Consider the following 15,858-nt stretch of genomic DNA (forward strand, 5'->3'; position numbering starts at 1 on the left):
ATAGCTCAAAGACAGTATCTTATGGGGAAAAGAAGAGAGATGCATCATAAATAACCTCAGTGAAATATAAGGACCATTATCCTGAGTCAGATTCCAACTGGAAGTGAGTCAAAACAGTTTGACAAAGTGCAGCTGCATCTCTAAGCAGGGAAGTTCAGAGATGTTCCTGTCAGATTTGTGGCCCAATGTATGTCTAGGCATGCCTCTCCAAGATCATACTTTGAGAATGAGATAGTAATGCCAATTGTCTGGATATGAAATGACAATATTTGACATCACTTCTACTAATATTGCCTGCCAGAAAGGGACATTGGGGAATGATCTTTCTATCTATCTAGAGCTAGAATCAAAATCCTAATATTGATCATCCTTGCTCCCCTTGTCATTTCTGTTAGCTGCCCTTAGAGTTTACTTCTCCCTCATACTTGATTTCATAGGTTGCTATTTGATCTTACATGTTAAATTTAGCATTTTACTATGACTTTATGATCACAAGAGTCCCTGTTACTATGCTGGAAGCACCCGCAGGCACCAGGCTCTGGAGTCTTGAAAAAATGCGGTTAATATCGCTTGTATAACTTTGTCTGCTGGATGTCTATTCTTTTTCAAGGGGGAAAAAAGTTAGTTTAAGAAAAACATGGCTTTATTTTCACCCACGTTTTGCAATTTTGTGGGATTTTTCTAACAGCCTGACTCATGCCTATACCTGTAGAATTAAAATGCGATGTTGAGCAAGTATTCATGAGGATCTGGTTTTGTCAGGGGTCATTTTCCTTCTTCGGAAATAACACATGGGACTTGCACACTTACCTGGCAAGGCTGTGGATTCATAACTGTGTAATCTGAGCTTAGTCACTAGAGAAGCTCAGGAAGAAACATAACACAAAACCCTCAGGGTCTGAGGTCTCCACATTGTACTGTGATTTCATAAAGCTTCCTGATTTTTGAGGAGACATGCAAAAACCAAGGCTTTGTGTGGGGTTTTTTTATGCATATCCATCAAAATAGGCCACATAAGTTTGCCATAAACAGTTCATTTTTCAATTTTCTTTTTTTAACTTTCAGTAAACTGGGAAAAAACAAAAAATGAGGCAACATTTGTGTGGAGGGTTAATATTCCTTTATTAGATCAACTGCTTTAGCTAGAATTAAAACAGAAAAACTCTCTTGGGTATAAAGAAGAACCGGCACACCTGAAGTGTGTCTCAGTCGAACTTAGGAAAATTCCCTTACTTTGAGAAAAATGCACAATATGTATGAAAGAGGATATAGGTGATAGAAAAGTCATTTGCCCATGTGGAAATGGGAACATAGAGATGAACGTTGAATCCAATACACTGCTTTCTAGAACTGTCTTCATATAATTTCTTCCATAGTTCTTCTATAATGCTGATCAAAATCCATATTAAAACCATTTGCATTTTTCACCTGTGTTATTTTTGTTGGAAGTCCATTCTAGAGTGCTGTATTCTGAAGCTTACAAGCCTTCTTGTTTCCAGGTTAAACAATACTTGACTACTTTCTACTCTAGTTAATTTCTGTATATTAACGTTGCCCTAGCACTCCTCTCCTGCACCCACTGAGGTTTGTATCCATCTCAGGAGCCAGCAGCTGGAGCTGTGCTCAGGCTTCCAGAGAAGGTCTCACTAAAGCCGTGTATGAGCCTTCTTGCCCTTCCCTTTGATCGGCTTCTTGCTTCCCTTACAGTTATTCTCTTAAACCCATCTTCTCCGTTTTAACTAAGGGTTTCCCATGTAGATAATAAATACTTTGCCAGAGTCCAGAGAGATAAGGTCACTATGTTATCTTGAAAATTAATCATACCAAAGGAAGCTATTAGTTTGGTTTACTCTGCTCTTGATAAATCCATGTTGATTTTCATGCCATTTTCCATTTGTCTACACCTCTTTTAGGTATTCCCTTATGGAAGAGTTGTTCTAAAGCCTTACATGCTAGTAAGATCGGATGAATAGGCTCATATTTGCATGAATCACTTTCCCCTTTCTGAAGTACATAAGTCATTTTATCTGCTAATCTTCAGCCATATAGTTCCACCCTGGCTTAATCATTTGTTCAGATGCCCAACCTATAATTTGGTGTGCCAGTTCTTTCAGAAGTCGGAAGCTGTGATCATCTTGTTCTCCTGACTTGAAGGAATTACGGAAATGAAGTTTTGCTTCCACTTCGGATTTGATTATTTCCATTTTTATACCCATAACTGCTTTTGCCTGTATCACCATCAGCGCCAACATCTTTATTGTAATTTAATTTCTGTGATGGAGTTTGCTACTTTTTCATCTCCCCCTGTTGTCACTGCAGCATTGCCCAGCCTGGTCCGAGATGTTTACTGAATTTTACCATTAAAGGTGGAATCCTAAAAAAGAGCTACTAGTTAACCCATTTTCATGAAAATCAATGGTAAAATTCTCCACACATGCTCCCACTGAAATTTTGCATAAGCCTTACATCGCTTTCTGAGGGAAAAAAGGTGACAGAGGTGACAGGCATAACATTTCAATTGATCTTTAAAAATAGAGTAGGCTTCAAATTTATACTGCCCCAAATAATCATTTAATTTTTCTGCCAAAATACATTTTGTCCTTTTTTTTTTTTTTTTTTTTTTGGGGGGAAAAAACCATGAGTTGGTATTTTTAGAGGAAAAATTTCCACCCAGACAACGTTGGCCTGCTTGTAGAATGATGGGAGCTGCAGATTGCATAAATACATACTGCTTGTCAACCTAAGAGATTGTTTCCCTGTAAACCTCTGCTTAAATGGCTGCATTCTGCAGATGATATTTAAAGTATCTGCGTTCTGAGGCTGGAAATATGCACTTAGACTATTAGCTCTGTAAACCCAGTGAGTCAAATCTTAACATCCCTCACCTGGGACTCCTTGCGTAATGCTTGCAGGACTGGTCCCTCAGCTTGCAAAGGTACATGCTTTGAACTCTCCCTTCATTAGCAAACACAGGATTTACCTGGCAATAAAAGGTATCTTTGTATCATGTATAGTCACAATAATGTTTATTTAAATATTATCTGATTCCCTCAGCACTTTTATTATTTACCAATAGAAAAAATGACACTATTACTTTTCTTCTGAATTTTTAAAAATGACAATAGTGCAATTAAATTACTGAATTCATTTATATTTAATTGTACTTTTGGTTTTAATGTGCTATTGGAGGACATTTCTTTCCGTGACTGTTAGTTTTCCATGCAACATAAGAAAATCTAAAGCTATATTAAGGAAATATATTACATGGCCAAGACAAAGTCTCATTAGTGTTATTTATGGCATGCTGAAACCTCATTAGGAGAAGGTATGCTGGATTCAAAAATGCATTACTGAGAATGGTTTTTTGGGGGGGTTAGGAGAGAAATTGTTTTTATTGTGTTTCTTTATCACATAGAGAGTGGTTAGTGGACATGTTGGTTTCCTAAAGCGGAAAATAAATTAAGATAGAAGAAAAAGAGTAATTAATCTAAGTAGTAAGTATAACCTCATTACAGATTGGGGATAATAGCCTGCACATGGTCACAAGGAGTTTCTGTTTACCGTTCACCTTAGTTTCAACTAACCATTAATTTTTAAGTTCTTTCACTGGAGGTAAAAAGTGATATTTTTCAGCATAGTAGTTTGCATCTTAAGCAGTAATAATGTGCTTTTAGTGCACTTCAGACCAGGGATGAGTGAAACTCGAGGTGCAGAGTCACAAATAGCCCAATTTAGGTAGTAGTATTTGCTCTAATGAGAGCTATATATCCAGTCCTGCGTAAATATTGTTTGGTAGGCATACAAGGAAACCATTATTTGCAAGTAAATGAGAACAAAAGGAGAGTCCCTGAATTGTCAGTCTTGGATGGGAAAGTCATTCTGCGTGGGCAGTATCCTTCCCCAGGCTGGCACTGCTGTCGTTACGTCCCAAAATGAAATCCCTCCGTTCCTGCAGCCCTCCATCCCCGCTGCCACCGGCGCAGAGCAGATGCGAGCGGTTAGTTCCCCTCTTCGTCTGCTCCCTCCTGCCGCTGGTCACTGTCACCGCTGCTGCACAGCTGACAAACTCCCTTATGCTGCCTTTTGACAGCCACATTACCTGCTAGCCACACACGTTGTTTTGACTTCTTACGCCAAATCCACTTAATGCTAATGCTGCACACAACCGCTCTGATGGCCGTGGGTATTCAGGCTCCCTGTTTATCCTTGTTGCTAAAACGTGAGTACCTGCGGGGGTGTTCAATAATAAAACATCTATTCTTCTACTAATAGTTCTTACAGCCGCTCCACGCATGGCATCCGTGGTGGCATCCGTAACATTTATGAACGTGGTTTATGTGGTTTGTGATAGAAGTTGGGAATACATGCTAGCTTACCAGCAAGGCTGGATCAGCTCAGTGAACCCAAAAATGCTGCACACCTGCTCTCTTTGTAGTTTTTTTTTTCCCCAGTATGCCACCTTAGGGTTCCTCAGAGCCCCTTAGATGTCAAGCGATAACTTCATGATAGAGTCACATAATTATTATGAGCATAGTTTTTTATCAGTTGAGAGATGACTAATGCCAGGGGTTTTCTGTGGGTCATTCCTTACTTTCAAAGGATTTATAAAGCCCTAGTAGCTGAACCAGATGCTGTCCCTTCTCCCCATCCTTTCTCCACCTACTCCCTGTAGCTGTGCCTTTTTGTCTTCTCCTTGTGGTTGCAGTGGACGTAGTGTCACGTTACTGTAGCACCTACAAGCTACATCCGAAATGACAACCCTATTGAATTGTTCCCTGTAGTAGTAAGTTATAAGTAGTCTCTGCTTAAAGTGATCTATTTATGTAGACAAAGCAGACTGGGAGGGGGTGGAAGGAAAGCATGCAGGCAAAACAAATACAGTGATGATTTTTAGAAGGTATATGAAGGCTACCTTCTTTTTCTGTTTTCTTCTTTTAAAAGGTTTGGGGGAGAAGATGAGGGAAGGAGGGTATCTTGCTATGAGGATAAAGAGAGATGAGGAGGCTGGAAGGGACTCAGGAAGTAGAAAGTGTGAAAAAAATGGACTTCAGGGAATGGTTCGGCAGGTTAGTGGTGAGTAGCAGAGGATGTTTGCAGTAAGGCCATAGAAAGTGGCTGGTTACGTCTGATACTGTCATTGTGCCAAGGGCCCAGCTACAGCTGACGTGCTCTTCGTGGAGTAGCATCAGAAAGTGCTGCCCATTAAAATGAGGCCAGCTCGCGGTCAACGTGCAGGTGTGTGTGATCTCGGCTCACTCCGGGTCCTCCCTGTAAGTCTGCTTCCTTTGGAGGAAAAAATACAAAAAAGAGGACCAAAGGAACAGGCCTAGAAGGTAAGGACAAGTTGAGTTCACCCAGGAAAACCAAAACAAAATAGGGTATTTCAAATAAAGACAGACATGAGAGGAGTAAGTAAAAGTGACAAATGGCCGAGTATCCCCTGGCTTTTTTTCAGGAATGTCCTTCTGCTCAGATTTACATAGATGAAGGAGAACAAGGAAGATGATGATGTACTTGTGCCTTAGGGAGATCGAAGCTGTGGATTTGAGGGTTGCTGGAACATGTGGAGTAAACAATCTCAGTCTTTCTTCTTCCATCTTCTTTCATACAGCTATCTTGTGCCATGTGAAGAGAAAGCTATGACAAGGTCTCGTTCTCCCTCCTCCATCTCTGCGCTGCATACTCTCTCCGTATTGCGGTAGTGACAACGAATACTTACATTTTCTCTTTTGCCAGCCTGCTCTGTGCTCTAGCTTACCATGTAGATTGACCAGTGCTGCCTCTTCTGTGACAAAACAAAATGAAGAAGCCTTACTAAAGACACTACTACCCCACATTCCCGCCCTTGTTCTGATGGATTTCCAGCAGTCGTGATGCCATGCTGGGTGGTGAGCATGTCCAGAAGATGCACGAACTAGGAGGAGAGACCTGGCAATATTCCTATATAACAAATCCAGGCACAGCCCTGAAAATGGTTGCAGTATCAGGGCTTCCTATCTGTAAGCAGCTTCGTAGAGCAGAGCTGTGTTAGGCAGGGGTCTGAGCCACCCCTGATGTCTGAGCTGGAAGACAGTTCGTGTTAGTGGCATCCACTTGTAAGGTGAAAGAGGAGGCCTGATGGCTGTGGAAGAGGACAGGCAAGCACCTCAGCGTTGTCTCTATCTGTGAGTAAGCCGCATGTGTGATTAGGCAAATTACTTAGGAAATCTAAAGCGATCTCCCTCAAGTCCATGTGGCTCTTGGGGGTGTGACTTCATAATTTTTGAGAGTCCCATTTATCCTCTGTCATTTGGGATGATACTGGTAACTTCCTTGACATGAGGAATGTTAGTCCTTCCTTCTTTCATGTTTGTGATATGTGAAGTTACCATATGTGGAGTCATCATTTTAAAACATGCCTTTAATAATAGTCCTTAATAGCACTACAATATAAGGGTAGTGCGTGCTAAAGACAGAAAACTCCAGACGCATTCGTGATGAGCCTAGGAAAGCTTTGTGTGATTAAGATGAATACTTCTGTTATGGCCACTTGTTTTTACATGTATTACTGTGAAAGGAGTAAGCAAAGAAGTCACATAGACCAGTCAGAGTGCTCTCACTGCTAGCTGGATTTCTCTTTGCGGGGCAAAGGGACAAGCCAAGATTCCTTTTCCATTCGTTTTTGGAGCATTTGCATCCTCGACTAAGAAAAAAAGGAGTAATTTTCAAGTGTGGCCAAATTCCTGGCAGACTGTGACACTTCCACAATAATCATCACGTTGAGGGCTGGTGTCACATGGAGATTTACTGGCAGTACTTGTTCGGAGGCCTACTTCGGAAAGAAAAGCAGGCACATTTCATTCCAGTTCCACTCTAAAGAGGACATGAGAGGAAAATGACAATGAATTTGATTTTTGCTTTCTTCGCTTTTCACAAAATGAGGGTGTCTCCTACAGCAGCACACAAAGGCTGCAAGAACTTGCATGTGTCACTAGGAAACCTGCCACAAGATTTGATGCAATATATTGCTTGAAAGATTTATACCATTTTCCCTTCGTCTGTTCTGTACATTGTTAGTGTTACTAATCTTCTATTATCAGGAATAGAGCAGGCTATTTGTTGCTCAAGTGTCCGTGATGATATGTGAGAAATTAATCTGAAGACACTTGGAAGTTCTCCACCACATCGGCATTGATCGGGTGGAGAAACTGAAGATTATTAGTTTGCAGAAATGCCTGCTTTTTATCATAATGCCTAAATAAAAGCAGCATAATAAATGAGAGAGAGGAAGAGAATGTGTGAAAGACAAGGCTCTGCCTTGAACACGGCACAGCAGTCGTTGCCTTTTTGTAAATGGGAAATGAAAAATAGCCATTGGTGACCTTACTGAGCTCTGCAAGTTTGTTTGCTAAACAGAAAGTGGTTGTGTTGGAGCCAAACGCCTTTCTTCCTTACTGTAATTTTTATTTTGAAAAAGAGTTTTCAAAGAATTTAAGAACAGTCTAAGCTCAGCCAAGGATTTGGGGAAAAGAAGAGGACAGTAAAATAGCCATGCTGTGACTCCCACAAAGCACCGCACTCTCTGGGGGCGATGTAGGTGAAAATGGTGAACCTGCCCCAAAGAACGACGCGGGATAGGTTGATCTGATCAAAATAGAGCTTCAATACTTGGCCGGTGATGCTAAATTGATATTTGCCTCCAGGAAATGAGAAATCTTATGGATCAAAGACCATTGTTTTGAAAACTCATAGCCGTTTTCACTGTGGATCCCATGGCAGTTGCAGGGTGGTCGAGGAGGGGTTGTCCTCCTCTGGAAGGCTTGGGTTTACTACTGCCCTCAGAGTGTCAGAGCCAGCACAAAGAAAGACCAGCAGTCTGCAGGTCCCAGCGGGCCTCTGCTGAGCCCCAAGCACACCAACCTGTGCTACTCTTCACGACGGCCAATAACGATTTCATTGTTAAATCCAGGCAGCACGCTTGTTAGCTCTGTGAAGATGAGCAGTGACTTCATAAGAAGGATTTAGTGGGTTGGTTTTTTTTTTTTGGTAATTAATGGTTTACCATAGCATTTGCAGCTTATTTTCTCTATTTTCAGTAGCTGTATGACCTAAAATTATATCGTGGGGAAAAAAATCAAATGGGTTTTACTTTACTCTCTTCCTGTGAGCTGAGCAGATCCTTGCACTCAGGTCTTCTAATTTGTGTGGAATCATAAAAATTAGAAATAAGAGAGACCTGTCAGTCCTTCTAGTGAGGGATTGTTCTTTCCTTATATTCTTTTTGTAGCCTAGTTTTATATGACTCAGTTGCTAAGACCAAGAATATTCAATAGGATATTTTCTGATATACAATTTTAAAGGTGAGCATATAGGTGGTCGCAATATCACAGTCAATGTCATTCATTTGTCTTCCAAAGGTCCCAGTACCAGCACTCTTCATTTAAATCCCGAAGTGGGTCTGAGTATAATGCATTTAGTTGCCTGTAATGCATTTGGAAATAATTCTGTGCTGGTTTTGAAAGGGACTTGGTTGAGGTGGACATCTCGGGTCCCTCACTACATCTGCTGATGGTCCCTGAAATCTGTGGCTGTTGCAGGTCAGGCACTGCAACAAAGAAGCTCCTTTTAGCACATGTTATTTAGTAACGTAATATCCTATACAAAGGCGAGTTATTCAAGCTGTAAATGGAAGAGCCGAATTGCCCCATAAATTTGAGGCTTATTGATGTGAGTTGCTTCTAATATTTCTATAGGGAAAAACCCACTTATTGATCACTTGGGGCGCTGTCTTACTTCTGACATTAATTTAGTTGTAGATCAGGTTGGAATGTATTACTTTCATAAAGATTCTGAGTGGTTGGAGTCACGCAGTGAAACCGAAGCACTAACACCAGCAGACTGCATGGCTCGTGACACCGTCTGAAATAGCAAGCAGCACCAGTGAACTGGCAGGCTTTCAGTTCGGTTTCCACTGAGAAGGCTTATTACAATAACAAGCAACAGGTAGGGCTTTAATGAAATAGATCTCTTATTCGAGCTGCTCAGGGATCATCCTCAAAAGTCTCCCTCTAGGTGCTTTAGGATGAGTAAGGAGGCTTCAGCAAAGGATTCGGGCTAGTTTATGTCTAGCACTGGAATAGATGTCACAAGGGATTAGCAGAGCAAGTGCGTGAAGCCAACTATAATCTTGGTGGGAAGTATTAGCATCGCCCAGAAATGGTATCGCTGGCAGGACAAATCTGCTGAGAGAGGTCAGGAAAGGGCAGAGTGAGATTAAGGCCATTTCGCTGCATTAGGCGGAAACCGTGGCCGTGCTAGGGTGGCAGGAGCGGGGAGGGGACTGCTCCTGCGTTTGGTCAGCCTCTCCTAAATCTTTATGACAAATGTGCTTTGCTAGAGTCCTATGAGAAATACTGATGAGCGTTCTCAATGTAGCAGTGGGTGCCAGCATCCTCTTTTGTATTCCCTGTACTGGCTCTGGTTTACTGAGAAATGAGGCAGCATCTTCAGCTTGATCCATCCTGCCCACGCAAAGGAAGGGCAGATCTCCCAAAGTGCACTGCAGCGCGATGGACAGCACATATTCCTGTTCCCCTCTGATGATGAAGGATTCCTCTCTTCACAAATGGAAAGCGTTACCTTCTGCTCTCTGGAGTGGGAGAGTCGATCCCATTAGCTCTGCTTTTCCTAACAGAAGTCCTCCAAGTCCTGCCAGAGCAGGATCGTGGACTTGAAGGCAATTGCATAGGCTTGTGTTCAGCTTCTTTTGGCAGTACCTGAGATTTTGGGATCTGTCTTGCTTGCAGATTGGAAAGATGTAACTGGCAGATAATAAATGGAGATGCTGTTTAGGTGAAGAAGATACAAACAAAGAAGTAAGATTCATTTCTGATGTTTACCTTTCAGTCTGTATGCACTGAGGATTATAAATGCAGTAAAGCTATAACTGTTGTAAACCCTGAGAATGCTCTGACTCTGAGCTGACATCTTTTCTCCAATATAGCTAACATCGAGAATGATAGCTGCCTACTCAGGTAAAGCAGTAGGGTCCCGCAATGATCTGTAAGGCCATGGGAATTGCTACACCTCTTCAGCTCTCTAATGCATCTAGACTGGATGGAGCCTGGCCTCTGAAAGTGGCTGGCACCAGATGTTCCCAGCAAAGGGCAGAGAAAGGTTGGGTGTCGTCAGAGCAGTCAGACATGCCAGTCCTGCGTTATGTCCAGCTTGAATCTCCAGCTCTGCAGGCTAGCATATACTGTGAAGCACGTGTCTTTGTTAGTGGTATCTGCCTTAAGCTTGAATTCTTACTGTTACAGCTGCACTAACACTTGTAGAAAGTTGATATGTTCTTTCCCTCAGGCACTTCTTTCAGCACTGAGTTCCACTCTCTAATTACATATTTTGCAAAAAAGCATTTGATTTTGTTGGTTTGAATCTGCCACCTTTGGCTTTCGTTGTATGTCCTTACCTTGTTGTTTTAAGAGCCAGAAAGAATGGACCTCCTGCCTTTACCATTTCCTCCTTTAGAAAATTGTATCATGTCCTGTTTTTCTTCCTTAAATTAAAAAAAAAAAAAAAAAACCACAACATTTTTTTTCCGTCACTTTTCATAGGAGGGATTTTCCGTGTTCTATTTTCATTGCCCTTCTTTGACCTACTTCTGCAAAGGGGAGTGAGGAGTACTGTATACAGTCTTCAGCAGGAGGCTGGAAGACATATATAAGTGTATTTCCATTATACGTGATCTCAGATTTCTTCTGCATGCATTCTAGCATGTATGGACTTCTTTCATCATTAAAAGAAAAAGATAATGCATACATGGCAGGAGGTAATTGGTGTGTGGCTGCATGTTACACAGGGGCTGTTATAAACAGGGGCCCATTAAAAGCAGAAATACGTACCTTGATGAAGTGATACGCTGCGTTAAGGGCAGATCCACAGCTGTTACAAAACTTTGAGTGTGAACCCAAGTCTTCTGTTTTCTGTTCTACCACCGTGACTATACAGTGGTGTTCCTGTCGGGTGCTTGGCCTAGCATGCTACAGAAGGTGGGATCCAGAACCACAAAGGCAAAATATCTATAAACTCGTTAAACTGCTGAGGTCACTACCCCATGCTGGTTCCTAACAAGGAGGTGGAAGGACCTCTGCAATACACAGAATGCATCCCCAGTTGGTGATAAGGGATTTAGTATACTTTTAACCATTCCTGGTTTTAATATTGGTATTATATTACTATGTAGGGCTCCAAACCAGAGTCAGAGCATGGTGCAAACACATTACAGAAAGATGGCCACTGTCTTTTTCACTCAAGCCCAGAAAACAAAGGGAATTCAGGATGAAGAAGAACATGTTTGAGTTAATATTTCATTCTCAACTTGTGTCAAAGCAATTTAGTTGTTCTCTTCCGACTCCTCCTTTCTGTCCCCCTCTTCCTCAGTGGTGCTGTTTTAAGGACAGAGCTTCCAGCCTTAACCCTGAATTACCTTCCTTTGGGGTTTCAGGTAGGAGCCTGGATATTGCTTTAACATAGGGGTTTTTGTAGTTTAATGTATTTTGGTTGGTAAAGAATATTCATCACTCATTTAATTCAGAATGTATCTATCGATTCCTTTCTCCTCATTTGGTATTTTCTGACATTTTATAGCACTTGCTATTGATTTATACAAAATCCGTAGTCCGAACATCCCAAGGAGTGCTTTATTCACTTGTCATTTGCTGTTTTTCTTAACTAATAAATTTAACAGCCGTGTACATCCAGTCTGTTAAGATCTTGTGGCTCTACTTTCAAAGAGATGACAGTCTGGCACTAACAAATGAGTAATTCTTTCAGGCAGGAGCTTAGAAGTTGCAAGATAGGCAAGACAGAGAAACAAGCTCCTCCTTGACTGGTTAGCAAGACAAACAAAGCTCCTCTACTCGAAGGACACTTAGGTTAAGGTAGGGAAAATACAGCTCTGCCTCGGCCTGTGGAATGTCACACGTTGTGGTGCTCTAATGGCAACTTTATTTATAGCTTGTCAACAGGTAATCAATTTAAGCAGCACATGCAGCAATACATACGAGAGCAGATATGTCTAAACTGTGCTGATCTGCCATGCCGTCAGCTTGCCAGGTGCTATAGTTAGTTCTGCAGGGCTGCAGCAGAGTGCAGGGACTCTGTTAGGAGGGTGGTGCCTTCACCAGCTGGCAGCAGAAACCTCCTCGGGGGGTAACAGTCTAAACTGTACTTCCAGAAGCGATCAGGGGATTTCATGAGCCCAAGTCTCACTGAAGGTCAATGGGATTAGGTATCCTTCATCACTGGTACCTTCTAAACTATCTTTTAAGTCTGGGTTTGGGAATGAGGTATGAGCTTTGTGTGATCTCAGATATATGGGAGAAGATGCTGGAGTCCTTTGGAGCAAGGGGCAGGGGGAAGCAGGATCTGCGGAACTCTGAGTGCTTAGGAGGTGCCCAAACACACTCTTACTTGCACTGTGGATGGTCCAGTCTTGGCCACGTGTACTGCACTGCACAGTGTATGGGGATGGTGTATAGAGAGACAAGGTGGCTGTAAGCTCCATCCAGAAAGGTGTTGACTTTGCATGGAGCCAGGGGAGGGGGAGTCCTCTGCACCAACTTGGCCACTTGGGCATTAGGTGTGGAAGTCTGAGAGTCACCCTCAGTTCCTCCCGCTGTCAGCAAAGGGACGTCCACAGGGTGGTGGTTTGCATCAGCCTAAGGTGAGTACCTGGGCTAAAGTCAGATGACCTGCCCTCTGCAAGTGCCTTCCTTCTCTCGCCTTTACTAAAGGGACCTGAGTCAGGTATGGACAGGTGACATTCAGGTTCCACAAAGCAGGTGAGGTGAGTTTCATCACCAGAAACTGCCCTTGCCTCCCTGTGTGGGGGACATATTGTGAGTACAGCAAGTTTGGCAACAGTTCCCTATGAACTGCTCTTTCCTATCCCTGGCCTGTTCATACAGGCTCCTAAGAGGGAGCCTGGTTGATGAATAAGCAGCACTGTATGAATAGCTTTAATATAGGCTGTGCAGAAAATTACGTAGCTATGGCTTGGATTTAGTTCAGGGACAACTTAAATTTTACCCTCAGTAACCACTGTATAGTTAAACATTAAGAGGTACTTCCAAATTTTTCCCTTTCATGTATTATCATGCAATGCTCCTTGATCTGGGTTGTACTTGAAGACATTTATAAGCTCTTCCTCTTCAGTCTCTTAGAAAGTGCTAGAGGGACTTTTTTTGTTATAAATCCCATGCCTCCACAAGTTAAGGTGCCAGCCATGAGTCTGGCACTGAAAACACGCTGTGTGCTGAAGACGTGCGATCCAAGAGGCAGAAATGCATAAAGATGTTCTGCACTGAGAGATCCCCAGGATCCCTTAGTAAGTTTACTAGTTCACACCATCGTCCTCTGATGAGAAAACTCAGAAGCAAAGGTTATTGCGAGGCTGCGATGGGTACGCGTGGCAGGAAAACAAAACCATAGCAGGAATTCGATGCATACCAGGTACTAGACTTCAGTGGTTAATTCACGTGGAACTGGTAACAGAGATCAGAGTACAGTGTTTGGTTAGGGAGAAGGAAATGAAAGGTGACCATGTCTAGAACTGTTAGGAGAACAGAAAGCTTTGAAAGAAATATGTTGAAATGTGATGGGCCAGTGCTGTGCTGTGTCCAAGCTGACCTCACCATAGCTTTTGAAGGAGATGGTGAAAATTGCTTATGTTTATCCTTGCATCCCTCCAACAACCATATCAGTTAGTCTACTGGTATCCAGCATGATGCTGAGTTTCTTCAGAGTGGAGTTCAGTGCTCCACTAAAGACCCTTCATAGCACTGAGGTCACTGGGAGGCACCCGAACCCTGTCCGGCTTCATCGTCTTTCCTGATCCTGCCACTGGAGAGCAGATGGCTGACAAAGAGCTCCGGGCAGCCTTGCCAAGGTGGAGATGTACCCTCCTGACCACGTCCAACGTAGGCAACGCTACTGTGCTTGGGTGGATAGGCATGTAAGGGCTGCCTGAGTGTGAGAAGCCAGTCCTTACCCAGAAGCAGCACCCGTTTCACAGTTCAAGTGTTTTGAAAAATTGGGATGTGCTTGGGTAGCAGTTCAGTATTCAAAAAAACCTCATGTTTTTCTCACTTTGTTTCTTCACACTGCTGGCAGGTATATGGCGGAATCACAGTAATAAATTGTGGATATATTAAAAAAAATTTAGCCTGTTGTTACAGTCGAATCTGATCCTCAGGTTGGACTTCTGAAGCATCCTTGTTACCTTGTGCTGATAAATCCGTTCTCACACTAGCACTTTTCCAACTATTGGAGGTAGAATTGCAGTGCAAGCCTTTTAGACTCAGAGCTGTAATATCCAGAGATGTTTTGTTTAGAGTAGTGTAAAATCAAGTGTGTTGTATGAACTTCAAGCAAGGTACGTTTGAGCTGAGTGCTGGATTATGGAGATGATGTATGGAGCTTCTTTAACTGTGTGGAGTTAGATTTGATTCTTAGCAAATAAGTGACAGATTCATATGTAGGGGAAAATTGAAGTTCTCATCTATATATTGTTTTTATTATGTTTTCTTTGCTTCAGGCTCAAACATATCGAAGACACTGTGGGTGAAAAAAGTAGTTTGATTTCCATCAAGCAATGTCTTCATATTTTTGCAGCTCATACACAATTTGGGCTATTTCATGGTGGTAGAAAAGACAAGGGAAAGTCACGAAATAATTCATTGCAATCCAGAGAGCTTAGATTGGAAGCATTGCTAATATTTACAATTATCGCCAAGCCCTTTCCGTGCGCTATCCGTCTTGGATTTAGAATTATGCTTCTGGCCCAGTACGAATATGTCGGTACGTTGGCTTGCATCTGTCTTTGCCATATGCAGAGTAAGACAAGAATTCTTCCTGCTTTGTTTTTAAATTTTTTTATTGTACCCCTCCAAAATCAGACCAGCTGTTGCCTAGATGCTGCCTTTCGCAAATGACAGTGCTCTTAAAAAGCGAGCTTATCTCATCTCAGGGATTTGTCATTGGCGTCGTTATATTTTGTTATCACCTGGGAGGTAGGATTCAGTACTGGCAGTACCGCTGGCCTTTTGTCACCCTGCTAATGTGGTTCACGCACTCCTTTGCTGCCAGCTGGTGTGTGGGTAGCGTTAGAGATGGGGTGCATTCCACTGAGAGCAGGTCGGTGGCTTTGGGTTACCTTTGCCTGGTGCCTCTGTTTAAGTAAAAATTAATTTTTTTTCACCCAGAAAGCAGAATTCTAATAAGTAACTTCTGAACGAAAAGTCCTTTTGCATCTCTTTTTGTTGCCAGCCTGATGCGCCCCTCTGTGTCTGTTCAAGCATCTGGCTCCTTCTGGCATTTGTACTGCTTTACCTTGGGCTCCCTGGCTCTAAAAATAAAATATCCATACGTGTAAGAGGAGCCGATGTTCACGCGCGCTCCCGGGATGTAACACAAATCCTAAAGTCACACTGAACGCAGCAGAGACCCGCACCACCCAAGCTCCTCCGATTATTTAACTAAAAGGAGAAAGGGGAGGAAAAAAAAAAAACACCATGGAAGAGAAATTCGGAGCTGCAGGAGGGAGGCTCACGATGTAGCCATGATGCGGAGCGGCTTACGCTGAGTACCGCTCATCACGTTTGGTTTTATGGCAAGGACATTGTCAAGCTGTGGAAGGCCCAAAATTTGTGACAATAGATGTTCGTGAAACCTGAGGAAAATGGAAATGTTTTCCAGCAGTCTAGAAGAAAGGTGCAAAGGAAGGGGCTTTTGTTTGTGGTTCAGCAGCCCTGTGCAGAGGTCTGACTCAGCCCAGGGAGGATGGCTGGGGGTCTGCAAATGAAAATCCTCAGGAGA

The sequence above is a fragment of the Platalea leucorodia genome (assembly GCF_965183815.1).
Source record: "Platalea leucorodia genome assembly, chromosome: 6".
NCBI lineage: Eukaryota > Metazoa > Chordata > Aves > Pelecaniformes > Threskiornithidae > Platalea > Platalea leucorodia.